This window comes from Malania oleifera, chromosome 13 (genome assembly GCF_029873635.1).
Source record: "Malania oleifera isolate guangnan ecotype guangnan chromosome 13, ASM2987363v1, whole genome shotgun sequence".
Classification (NCBI taxonomy): domain Eukaryota; kingdom Viridiplantae; phylum Streptophyta; class Magnoliopsida; order Santalales; family Ximeniaceae; genus Malania; species Malania oleifera.
This window is the reverse complement of record NC_080429.1, coordinates 44,416,804-44,431,628: the sequence shown is the minus strand read 5'-3', so window position 1 is coordinate 44,431,628 and position 14,825 is coordinate 44,416,804.

Genomic DNA, 14,825 nt, shown 5'->3' with positions numbered 1-14,825 from the left:
GTAAGGTTGGTAAGGATTCCTCTCTTACTATTGATAATGTTTCATTGGTTGATGGGCTGAAGCATAATCTATTAAGCATAAGTCAGCTGTGTGACATAGGATATAAAGTATCTTTTGAAAATGATAAATGCATAGTAGAAAAAAAATCAAATCACAAAGTGCTCTTTACTTCCGATCGCCATGAAAATGTTTATACTACTTCTCTTGATAATTTAGCTTCACAACAAGTGACATGTTTTTCTCCTGTAAATGAAGCTAGTTGGTTATGACATGGGCGCTTAGGATATGCAAGCATGGATTTATTGTCAAAACTTGTTAGAAAAGAATTAGTAAAGGGCTTGCCTAAAATGTCATTTGTAAATGATAAAATTTGTAATGCATGTCAAATAGGTAAGCAAACGAAACATAATTTTAAGAAAAATAAATTCATATCTACTACTAAACCTCTTGAGATGCTTCATTTAGATTTGTTTGGTCCTAATTCTGTGCAAAGTCTTGGTGGTAAGTCATATGCTTTTGTAATTGTAGATCACTTTTCTAGATTCACATGGGTGTTGTATCTTGCACATAAAAATGAATCATGTGAACAGTTCACTAAACTCTATAGGAGAATTCATAATGAAAAAGGATATAAGATAATTCATATAAGAAGTGATATAGGCACGAAATTCAAAAATGAGAGCATAGAAAAATATTATGACTTAGAGGGAATATCACATAACTTTTCTGCACCTATGACACCTCAACAAAACGGTGTGGTAGAAAGAAAGAATATGTCACTACAAGAAATGGGTAGAACTATGCTGAATGAACATAACTTACCTAAATATTTTTGGGTCGAGGCCATAAATACTGCATGTTATGTTATGAATAGGGTGTTGATTAGACCGTCAATAAATAAAACCCTTTATGAATTTTGAAACAACCATAAACCTAATATTTCCCACTTTCATGTGTTTAGTTGTAAATGCTTTATGCCTAGGGATAATGAACACTTAGGAAAATTTAACTCTAAATCTGATGAAGGTGTTTTCCTAGGTTATGCACTTAGAAGTAAACCATATAGGGTTTTCAATAAAAGAACATTGACTGTCATTGAATCTATTCATGTTGTGTTTGATGAATCTAATCCATTTTCTAATAAAGATAATGAAGAAGATATTGATATTAGAAAGCGCTTAGAGAATTTGTTTATTGAAAATAATGCAAGTGAAAACCCAGAACTAAATGAAAAGTTACCTGAAGATAATGAAAATGAAATTCAGAAGTTGCCTAAAGATTGGAAATTTATTAGAAATCATCCTATAGATCAAATCATAGGTGAACCATACCATAGTGTAGCCACAAGATCCTCCTTGAGAGATCTAATAAATCATTCTGCTTTCTTATCCCAAGAAGAACCTAAAAACATTAAAGAAGCCATAGAGGATGAGTCTTGGGTAATGTCCATGCAAGAATAACTTAATCAATTTCAAAGAAGCAAAGTATAGACTCTAGTTCTTAGGCCTAGTGATCATACCATCATTGGAACTAAATGGGTATATAGAAATAAGAAAGATGAGAATGGGGTAGTAATTAGGAATAAAGCTAGACTAGTCGCACAAGGTTATAATCAGGAGGAGGGGATTGACTTTGATGAAACATATGCTCATGTTGCTAGGTTAGAAGCCATTCGTATGCTACTTGCTTATGCTACTTTTGAATATTTTAAATTATTTCAAATGGATGTTAAAAGAATTTTTATAAATGACTATATTAATGAAGAAGTATATGTAGAACAACCACCCAGTTTTGAAAATCATAAATATCCATATCATGTTTACCGGTTGTCTAAGGCCTTGTATAGATTGAAACAAGCTCCTAGAGCTTGGTATAAGAGGCTTAGTGGTTTTCTACTAGAAAATGAGTTTACCCGTGGCAAGATTGGCACTACACTTTTCATCAAATCCAAAAATGATGATATGCTTCTTGTTCAAATTTATGTGGACGATATCATTTTTGGAGCAACTAATGATGAGTTGTGTAATGAGTTTTCCAAATGCATGCAAAGTGAATTTGAAATGAGCATGATGGGTAACTTTCATATGCCAATATAAATATATCATGGACTTGCTAAAGAAATTTAATATGGAAGATTGTAAAATTCTTGGTACACCTATGAACTCTTCCATTAAGCTTGATAAAGATGAGCTATGAATCCCAGTTGACATAAAATTGTATCATGGCATGATTGGGAGTCTCCTATATCTCACTGCTAGTAGGTCTGATATTATGTTTAGTGTGTGTATGTGTGCTAGGTTTCAGGTTGTTCCTAAAGAATCTCATTTAAAAGTTGTTAAACGAATCCTTAGGTATCTAGTTGGAACTATAGAGTTAGGCTTATGGTACCCTAAGCATACTACCTTCAAGATTGTGAGTTATACTAATGCTGACTTTACGGGTAGTAATGTTGATAGAAAAAGTACTAGCGGCACCTAACATTATTTAGGACAATCTCTTGTTTCTAGGTTATCCAAGAAACAGAACTCAGTTGCCTTGTCCACAGCCGAAGCAGAATATATTATGGCTGGAAGTTGTTGTGCCCAAACTCTTAATATGAAACAACAACTTAGGGACTGTGGTTTGCACTATGATACAATATTGATTAAATGTGATAATACTAGTGCAATAAACATCTCTAAAAATCCTATCTCACATTCACGAACTAAGCACATTGAGATTAGACATCACTTCCATTGTGATCATGTGCAAAAAGGAGATGTGGCTCTTGAGTTCATATGCATTAATGAATAGTGGACAGACATATTCACTAAACCACTTCCCAAGGATAGGTTTGTACAAATTAGACGTGAGTTAGGTCCAATGCACAGTAGAGAGGCTTCTTAGATGTTTTCATAATTTGCATAAATTTAGGGGAAGCTCTCAAGTAAAATTTACTAGTCTAAGAAACTAATCTTACTGTTGATATGTTTTATTGCCTTAGACTTTGTGAATATTGATTGTTGCTTGTGTGTATAATTCCTATATCTAAAACATTATAATATTGAGCTTCATGTTTTATTGTTCGATCATATTGGAACTGTTTGAATAGTTGTGGATAAACTGCTAGGATTTATAAACTCAAACAGGATAGTATTTATACAGGAGAGGCAAAATTTGGATAAAATAAAATAATTGGGTTAAAATTTGATTCTCCTTAATACATATTGATAGGGGGATCCTTCTTAGGCTTATACCCATACTTTTGCTGAGTGTATTTGTCATCATCAAAAAGGGGGAGAATGTTGACCTTATAGGTCACGCCCAGTTTTGATAATGACAAATACTCATTATAACTAATGGGCGTTTGAGGTTATGTGTGGGAACTAAAATTGACAAATCTTAATCCACATAGAAGAAAGTGAAGAGTGAAGAACCAATTTTGTATGTTATAATATATTTCATTCATGTAAAGGGTTTGTACTAGTAATTAGGGCTTTCGGTTTGTAATAATCTCACACACATCACATGCATGGTCTAATAGGTAAGGTCAAACCAAAACTTAACATAAACAGGACTTAGAAAAGACACTAGGACACTCACACACTCACTTGTATGTGTTATACTTTTGAATAGGGTATTTGTTGGATGAAACATGAGCGAAATGCACAAAATGTGCACCTTCGGTCAACTGGCATCTCACATTCATTTTGTCCCCGGTTGACCGAACCTGGTCCGGGTTAACTAGTTAACCGCAGCCTGGTTGACAGAACTATGTTAGTTCATTTGACCTTGATCGACCAAACCTCCCTAAAGTTAACTTAATTGACTTCCTGGTCGACCAAGAACTTTTTGTATTGTACCAACCTGGTTGACTGAGTTCCCACGTGTGGGAACCCAACAGTCTAGTCGACCGACCAGTTTAGTTCAAATGACCTTGGTTGACCGAACCTCGCATATATTGAAAAATCACCCTCAGACATACATGTTCGGTCAACCAAACGAGCGGTTCATTTTTGGCTCGGTTGACCTAACCCCAAGAACTTGGGTTGACTGAACTTGTCCTAGTCGACCGGTGCTCTTGGGTTGGACCTATTTTTTTACTGTGGTTAACTCTATTAAATAGGTTTAAAATAATTAAATAATATTAAATATTTTCTAATAATTCCAACCATGTCCTTAATGGTTAGAATTCAGGGGAAGTCTATAAATACCCCTTCATTTGGAATGATTAGTAACTTAATTAGCCAACATGATTAAAAATTTTCTCTTAAGCTCAAAATTTATACTACTCATTTTTACACTCCATTCACTCACTCTTACCCTCTCTCATTGCAAAAACTCTTCGTAAGTTTAGTTTGAGTGATTGTTTAAAAGTTTTTGCTCTCCTTGATTTGCTTGTGTGATACAATTTTCTTGAGAACCAAACCTAAGTATTTTTAGGGGACTTTGTTAATAAGTCTCTCCTAAGAAGAATTGTATTAAACTTCTGAGTATTGCATATTCATTGCAATATCTTGGGAAGTTTGTATTTGTTTTTTGGATTGCAAAAACTATTTCAAAACATCTTCAAATATCTTGAGTGATTTATCTTGACATAGCTTTGAATAGATATTTTTTTATGCGATATTAATCTTTGTTGCAATATTCATTGACTTACATATCATTTGATGAATACAAAGATTAAATATCTTTTGCAAACCAATCATATATATTATTTGATATTTACATGATTGAGATATCCTGCTGATTGGAATATTTTGAGACTTGATTGACATCTTTGTTTGAGCACGTTGATTGAATATCTTGTGAGACAATGATTATACTTGTTTGCACTCTCACGCACTGATTACATTGATAGCAAATATATTTGAGAGTTGTTATATTAAACCACACTGAGCTTACATATTAAATCAATTTGTGGTGTATGTGATTGAGCGTATCTGGGTACATATCTGATTTACATGAAAACACAATCATTGTACTGATATTCTTGATTGTAAAATATAAGAGTTTCTAGGCGTGGCCTAAGGGGGCAGTAATCCATCCTGGTAAAGATTGGTTGTAAAGGTTGAGGTCAGCCCTGTGCTAATTGACTTGGTTTGTTTTGGTGCTACTCCACCCATCTAAGTGAGCAATTATAGTGGTAATCCTTGTTCTTGTTAGCCAAGGTAGGGACGTAGGCAATTGGCTGAACCTCGATAACATTTCTGCATGTCACTTCTATTTTACTGCTTTCTAGTGCATGTGTTCTTAATTATATTGCTTTATTTAACTTCTAGTATATATTTATATTACTTGCACTAGATTGACTATCGGGTTGTGAATATACTTTTGCTAGGATATTTACCTAGGGATTAAATTTTAAAAAATACTAATTCACCCCCCTCTTGGGATTATGGTAAAGCTAACATAGGAGCCGAAAAATTGTGAGCTATTCCTAATGAATTGCAGTAGTCTTTTATGCTTTGATTTTTAAATTCTCTACCCCTATCACTTCGGATTTTAGTAACAGTATAACCCTTTTCATTTTGAATTTTCTTACATAGATTTATGAATTGTTCACATGCTTCACCTTTGTGACCTAAAAATAATACCCATATATATCTTGAGTAATCATCAACTACGACGAATGCGTATGATTTTCCTCCTAAAATCTGAGTTGGGTTTGGACCAAATAAATCTAAGTGTAGCATTTGAATTTGCCTAGTAGTAGAGATTACTTTCTTCCTCTTAAAGCTCGTTCTTGCTTGTTTTCTTAGTTGACATGCATCACAAATTTTATCTTTCATGAATTTAGTCTAAGGCAATCCCTTAACTAATTCTTCCTTAACAAGTTTAGATATTAAGTCCATGTTTGCGTGTCTTATTCTCCTATGCCAAATCCAACTAATCTCATTTATAGCAGAAAGACAAGTAAATGTTGAGAAGCAAGGTTGTCAAGGCTAGTGGTGCAGACATTTTCATGATGATCAGCAGTAAATAATATTTTGTTTTCAAATTTGTTCTCTGTAGTGCATTTGTCATGTTCAATTAAGACTTTATAACCTTTATCACATAGTTGACTCATACTCAATAAGTTATGTTTCAATCCATCGACTAATAACACATTATCAATGACAAGTGAAGGTTCCTTACCAACCTTACTAATTCCAATGATTTTACCTTTAGAGTTATCCCTAAATGTAATGAATCCTTCAACTTTGAATATGATATATGCAAATTTAGCTTTATCTCCTATCATATGTCGCGAGCATCCGCTATCCATATACCACTTGTCCTTTGAGGAGGAAAATCTCAAGCACATCTACAGGACATAATCAGATAACTACTTTTGGTACCCAGATTTTCTTGGGTCTATGGCAGTTAGTACTAGATTCTCCTTTGACTTTCTAGACTTTCTTAATTTTGACATCTTTATTTTTGAAAGGGCAGTCAAATTTTATGTGACCCAACCTCTTACATTTAAAACATGTAATATTTCTATGATAGTCTTTGGTTTGAACATACGATTTTGACTCTCTTACAAAATATCCCATGTAGAGATATCTCTATTTTAGATTCTCCTTCCCATTAAAACCAAGACCTTCCTTCTCTAGGGAATTTCTTTGAGCTCCTAGGAGTTTTTCAAAATTATTTTGACTTTCTATAAATTTTCAAATAATCTTAGATTTATCTTTTAAAATCTTTTCTAACTCCTCAATTTTCAAATCCTGGTCTTTCATAAGAGATGCATGAGATTCATTTTGACTTCCAACTAACTTCGAAAATTCTTTCAATTTTAATTTCAAACCATAATATTTCTTATTCATTTTCTCAAGCATTTTAAGGGTGTACAGATATTCCTGATGCAATTCATCATAAGAAAGCATGATATTTTCATTTTCTAGACACTTCAATAGTAAGATGAAGCAAAACAAAAAGATAGTACCTCATGGTCATCGTGAGCCATCAGACATAGATTTTTAATCTCATCATCACTAGATTTAGATTCTGAACTATTGGTACTGTGAGTGTCCCAGACCACCTTTAGAGCCTTCTTCTTCTCCTTCTTCTTAGACACTCTCTTTAGCCGGGAACAATCTGGTTTGATAAGTCCAAATTCTCTACAGTTATAACATATGGGAGGATTATCTTTTTGCTTCCTTCTGCTTGACTCTCCCTTTTCTGTTTTTGAGTTCTTGAATTTTCTGGTGTATTTCTTGTTCTTTCTCATGAACTCTCCGAATTTCTTAGTGATGAGTGCCATGTTTTCATCCGATTATGAATCACTTCCCTCACTAGAGCAGTGAGATAATGCCTTAAGTGTTTTAGCTTTCTTTGCTTTAATTTGCTCATTCTTCCTCTCATTTATTGCAAGCTCATAGGTGATGAGCGATCCAAATAGTTCATCAATAGACATCTTCTTGAGATTTCTCCCTTCTGTTATTGCAATAGTTTTAGCTTCCCAAACTGGTGGTAGTCCCCTGAGTATTTTCCTGATCAACTTATAAGTAGTGTAAGATTTACCAAGAGCATTTAAATAATTCATGATGTGTGTGAATCTAGTGTACATGGATTGAACAAATTCATCAGCAGTCATTTTAAATGCTTCATACTTACTAGTGAGCATATCTATCCTACTATTTTTTACTTCCTTAGCACCTTCATATGTAACTTCTAATTTTTCCCAAATCTCTTTAGTAGTGTTACAGGCCATCACCCTATTAAACTCATTTACATCTAGTGCATATAATAACATATTCATTGCAGTAGCATTTATTTTCATAGATTTCTAGTCCTCTTCAGTATACTCATCTTCAGTTTTGGGTATATTAACCTTATCAACTACTTTCATAGGGACATGGTTTCCCTTGGAAACAATTTTACACACTTTCCAATCCACATTTAAAAGATATATACTCATCCTTCTTTTCCAGTAGGTGTAATTTACACCGCAGAAAATATGTGGTCTAGTGGACGAGTGTCCCTCATCGAATGGAGTTACACCGATGTGTGCCACGTGATTTTTTACAAAATGAACATTTAAGTCTATGTAAACTTGCATTGATACCAAATGTTAATTCAGGTGTAATCCCAAAAGGGGGGTGAATTGGGTATTTTAAAATTTTTTAAGATTATTTACCACTTAATCCCTATTTCTATATTTAACAAATTAATTACAGGGGTTTGAAATTGATTCAAATTATTATCTCAATAAATTTTATTTTACCCAATTAATTATCAAGTGCGTATGGGGTTATTCAACATACACATATGCGATATAGGTAATGAAATGTGTTTCGGAAATTAAAAGGAGTAAAGGGAGAGAGAAGGCAAACACAATTTTTACGAGGTTCAACCAACCCGGCCTACGTCCTCGCCTTGAGCAACTCACTCAAGGATTCCACTAAATCCCTGCTCCTTTAACTAGGATGGAGCTTCCCTTACATCCGATGCTTACAAGAGGCACAGCTTCCTCCTCACCAAATTCACAACCCAAACCGTGATTACAATATATAATTTCGAATCTGCAAAACAACTAAATATTACTTCTAACAAAGCTAGTGAGTATAATGGAAAACCTAACACATATCCATAGAATAAAACTTGAAGCTCAGTATGTATGTAACAATGTAATCATTATATGAATGATATGCTTCACAAAATTTACCTTTGATCAAATCTCCCAAAATAATTATATAAGTAAATACTTTGGAGAACTTAGGTTTTTAGTTCAACTTACTAGATACAAGAATATCAACTGTGATCTTATTAAAAAAAAAAATTGGTCTTGAATATTATGAAGATCTAAGTTCTTGCTATAAAATAATTTGTGAAGGTGAATCTTTGAATAAATAAAAACTTTGAGTATTAAAAAGATTTAAACACTGCTTGTCACAACAATATTTCTCTCTCTCTCTCTCTCTCTCTCTCTCTCTCTCACACACACACACACACACACACACACACACACATATATATATATTGAGAACTTTTAGACTTTTCAATCAAGTAGATTTTGCAATAACCAAAATATTGAGTCTTAGAATGAAAATAAGAACTTGAAGATCACCAAATATTCAATGTTTAGAAAATCCTTTCACAAATAAATTTATATGTAACAACACAAGGATTTTTCTTTTTCAATAAGAGCAATAGATGTATAAGTATAAGATATGAAAGATCTTCAAGATATCTACATTTTGAAAACACAAACCAATCCATTGTTTACCAAACTCAATCACTAAAGCTTGCTTTCAAGATGTGTAAATGAAATCCCTTCGAACAGCTGAGATGATTTGCCTAAATTTGATGAATATATGTGGAGTGCTGGCAATTGTATTGCAATATGTTCAAGTTTCTCAATATTATTCCAAAATTTAGGGCACTAGGGTTTAATGGTTGATTATATAAGTAAACTTGGCCTTAAGATAAGTCCTGACCGTTGGATCAAATTGATCAAGTGTGTTCTCTTGCTAAAGATTAAATTTTTAAACTTCTCACAGGTTCAGATGGCTGAGGTCTAAGGTTCAGACGTCTTATGTTCCTTAAAGTTTCAAAAAAATTAAACTATACACAGGGTCAGAGGTCTGAAGTTGAGGTTCAGACTTCTGAAGTCCCTGGTTCAGACGACTGAACTTAAGGTTCAGACATCTGAAGGTGTTATGCTTGTTCTAAGTTTCAGCAATTAATTCTTTAGACAACTGAACTAATTCTTCAATCTTCTGAAGAAATTCTTTGGACAACTGAAGTAAAACTTCAGTTGTTCGAGGTTGCATCTTCAAATGTTTGAGGGTAATCCCCAGTCGTCTAAGTAGTCCAACTTCAGTTTTTTATTTTACTTTCAAAAATCATTTTTGCTTTCTTACTTTGCTTTTTCATAAAATATTTTCTGGGGTTTTAAATAGAGTCTCTAAATCAATAAAGAACCCCTAAAAGATATTCATGAGAAGCATGAGTCCTAAGATCAGTCTAGGGTATATTTTGAGCTTCGAATTAAATCATATGAAATATGTAAATACATTCAGTTCTAAATACCCATTCCCTTGACAATCTTGAACTTGCCGCTTGCATCTTCATTCTTCCACTCTTTTAGTTCCATGGATTGTGCCAAGATATATATACTTTAATCTTCATGGCTTCCATAACTTTCTAGCCTTCTGTGCATGGTAAATATTATTCCTGTTCACAATCTCAATTCACAGATCAAATACCAAATGATTTGTCATTATCAAAACAGGATTGGACTCATAGAGGCAACACTCTCATTTTATTAATATACATTACATGTAAGTGAGTAGGGATAAAGAATGTTTTCATAACTGTGATATGTTTATAAATGATGATTATATATATTTGTACACAAACCTCATATTAACCACACACACTGGTGTTAATATATTCCTACTTACTGATATGTGTCTCAGTTGATATGGAATTTTATCTTTTTTTCAGAACCTTCGCGTGATCGAGCCTAGTGAGATTGGGACTGGTGTAACATTTTTAAAAAACGACGAGGGTATAAACTTTGGATGTGTATATTTTTGGGGTTGTAATATATTTATGTTTTCAGAGTTTTAAATGTTGTGAATAGTGGATGTTAGGCTATGTTTTTGAGATGTGTATAGATGTAGAAACTCTGGTATATTATGGAAGAATTAATATTATTTCCGTTGCATAACTAATATAGAGCCAGGTACAGGTAATAGAACACATGCCACCCGAGTCCCGCTTGGTGGGTTCAGAGCATCACGAGGTGGTATCAAAGATTTATTTCAAATAACCCTTCGGACCCTAGTTTTGGGTCTGGGGCGTCACATGAGGGTTTATCTATCCTGACTACTTGTAACGACCTGCTTATTTTACCAATTTTTTTCCTAATAATATCCCCTATAATAATCCTAGCAAATCATAATCAACCGGATAAATCATAACCCACCTGGCCCCAAGGGTACCAGGGGTACATCAGATATACAATACTAATACCTAAGCAATGGGAAACATAAAATCATATTCATATCAAATTACCATTAACACAGTACCAGAGTTTACTACAATCATCATATGAATACACACAACCCAAAATACCCAAAAAGAGTCATAGGGTCACCACCCAAAAATCTGTCTAACCCTAACAAAAGACTTACCCTTTAGATAGGGTAGAACAATCGAACTCTAGCGTTGTGGAGCTTTATCCGCTCTCCTATCTGGGGCTCTTAAAATATTTATATAACTGGGGTGAGACATCTCTCAGTATAGGAAATAAACTAATACCAGTGTGTGGGAACTTGAGTATTTTCGTGTTATAGATATAACAGTAAAAAATCACACTTGATAAAACTATCTATATCATATATGAGGAAAACATATTTAATCATAACATGGTATAACATATTGAATTTCTATATGTATAAATCATGTCATATAACTGTACATAGAAAAAATCCTGGGTGGATAGTTGGCTGGTATCATGCCTTACCCCCACATGACTGGGTTGTGCGGCCCGAAGGTGGGACCTAGCAATGGCTCGCCGACCATGTTAGATCAGCATAAGTCTGTACGAACAATGGCTCTGCCACTCCTGGTCCGAACACCAGAGGGACACCTGTGCTACAATAAACCACATCGACTTCCGATCTCCCATTGCCCCGTACGGCAAGCGGTAGCACTACCATAAACATAATCGTAATCATGTAACTACAGTACCGTGCTTAGTGAAAGCCTAAACAAAGCCAACCAGGTTCTGATAACATATAACATATTTCCAAATAATGATACATGGCTATTTCATAATAATATCTATCATGTTAATATCTTCATACAACTTTGCATAACATATCATATAAAATTTACGACCTTTACACCAACATTTTTCTTTTTGTAAAAACGACCCTTACGACGGTATTGCATACCATGAAAGCCTTCGACCCTTACGTTGGTATTTCATATGAAACCTCACCCCGTACGCCAACATATCGTATAGATTCCTTAGTTTGAAAAATCCTTGTATCATTTTATCATTTTCCTGAAAGGAATAATAACATACTTATTTTGTAAAAATAATATTTCCTTATCATAATTTCAATAATAAATATTACTCATGCCACACAAAAGAGGTAATTTTATTTCTAATATTATACATGAAATCAATATTTCTGATCAACAGCATTATTTTCAACATAATTCTACAATACATATTTATTTAAAATTAAATTCTGAAAAAAAATATATATGTTTTCATAAAATCATGGCTTAGTTTGTCCCCTTACATAATTTTTGAAAAGCCCCTAAAATGACTAGTCCTATACCCGCAGGGTACCCCATTCAACATGTTGACCTTATAGGTCACGCCCGGTTTTGATCATGACAAATACTTATTGTATCTAATATGTTTGAGGCTTTGTGCAGGAACTTAAATTGACTGATCATGATGCACATGGAGAAAGTGAAGCTTGAATACCAAATTTATATTGAAGACCCAATTTATATGTTGTAATATATTTCATTAATGTAAAGGGTCTGTAATAGTAATTGGGGTTTTCTGTATGTAATAATCACACACATCACATGCATGGTCTAATACGTAAGCTCAAAATTAAAATAACCTTAGAAAGACCATAAGGATTACCCTTCAGTCGACCACCGAATTTTTTCGGTATCTTCAAAAGGACCTAAAAATGACCCTAGGATACTCACTCATGCATACGCATGTTTGATTATTTGAAATAGGGTGAATGTAAAATGAATCAAGACCGAAATGCACATTCTATGCACCTTCGGTCGACCGACCCAAGGAGTTTATTTTGACCCCAATTGACCAAACCGGTCTAGGTCAACAGGTTGACCACAATCCGGTCGACCGAGCCTCTGAAGCTTATTTGACCTCGGTCGACCGAACCATCTTGAAGTCAACGCTTTCACTTACTAGTCGACCGAGCATAGTTCACCAACCTGGTCGACCGAGCTCCCACGTGTGGGATCCAACGGTCTGGTCAACCGACCAGTCCAGTTCATTCTAGTCCTAGTCGACCGAATCTCGCGAAAATTAAAAATCGCCTCTAGACATGTAAGTCCGATCGATCAAGACCATAGTTCATTTTACATCTGGTTGACCAAACTGTGCTGATTTTAAAAAATCGCCTCAGAATATACTAATCTAGTCAACCTACTCTGAAGTTAATTTTTGGCCTGGTCGACCAAACCATATGAACTTGGGTCGACCGAAAATGTTTCTAATCGATCGGTGCTCTTGGGTTGTTTTGAAATGTTACCATATTTAACTATTTTAATTTACTAAAACGTTATTATTCTTTTCTAAAAATACCGAACTTGTCCCCAGCGAGCATAATTTATGGTATGCCTATATATATACTTTATTTTCATTTTGGGAAATAACACACTGATTTAGAAAATCTGATTAAGCAAATTTCTCTCATGCATAAACTTTCTATCTCTCGATTTTCAATCTTCATTCGCTCATGCTTACCTACTACGATTGTGTAAATCCTCTATAAGTTGATTGAGTATTTGTATTGAAAGGTTTGCTCTCCTATTCGTGTGTGATTGATTCGTTTTTACTGAGAGCTAAACTAAGTGTTCTTAGGGGGTTTTTCTAATAAGCCTATCCTAAGAAGACTTGCCTTAATCTTCTGAGTATTGCATTTGTGTTGCAGTAACTTAGGAAGTTTGTATTTATTTTTGGATTGCAAAAACATTTGTTAAAACATTCTTAAATATCTTGTGTGATTTAGATCGGCATATTTTTGAAAAGATATATGTTTTTGTGATAGTGATCTCTGGTGTAATATTTATTCACTTAAATATTATTTTCTGAACACAAGGATTACATAATTTTTGCAAACCAAGCTTATACATATTCACGCGATTGAGATATTACGCTAATTGATAGTTTTAAGGCTTGGTTGACATCTTTGTGTCAGCACAATTGTTTGAATATTTTGAGATACAAAGATTGTTTGTTAATACTCTCATGAACTCATTACACTAATAGCAAATATATTTGAGAGTTGAAATATAAGACCACATTAAGCTTATGTATTAAATCATTTGTGGTGTATGTGTTTGAACGCATCTGGGTACATACCTGCTTTACGTGAAACCATTTTGACTGTACCATTTGATTGTAATATTTGAGTGTTTCCTAGCGTGGCTTGAGTGGGTGATAATCCAGCCCAGTAAGGATTGTTGTAATAGTTGAGGTCAGCCCTTGAATTGACCTGGTTTGTATATATGCTGCGCCACCCATTTAAGTGAGCAACTATAGTGGTAATCCTTGTGCTTCTTAGCCAAGGCGGGGATGTAGGCAATTGGTCGAACCTCGATAACATTTCTGTGTGTCACTCTTACTTTATTGTTTTCTGGTGCATGTGTTGTTAATTAAATTGCTTCATTTGATTTATGATATATTTATATTACTTGCTCTAGATTGACCATAGGGTTGTGAACATACTACTATTAGGTGGATTACCTAGGAATTAAATTTTTAAAATACCAAGTCCCCCCCCCTCTTGGGTTCACAGTAAAGCTAACACAACACCCTAAAAACAACATTGCCCCGAACAAAACTTCAGTATTTCTTTGACTATTGCATTTTCTATAACTGTAGGAAAGCTAAAAACTAAATAAAAAGTCTTTCCCTGAATTTGGGATGGAGTCCAAGTTAGCCCCACCAACGATCCACTCCAGCAGATTTGGAAAGAAACTTCCTAGGAGTGTCGTGGCGGCCTCGGATCATCGATTCGACAAAGAATGGACCTAGAATCTTAAAGAGAAGGGAGAGAGGATGAACAGGAGAGAGAAAGAGAGAGAAAGAGAGAGAGAGAGAGAGAGAGAGAGAGAGAGAG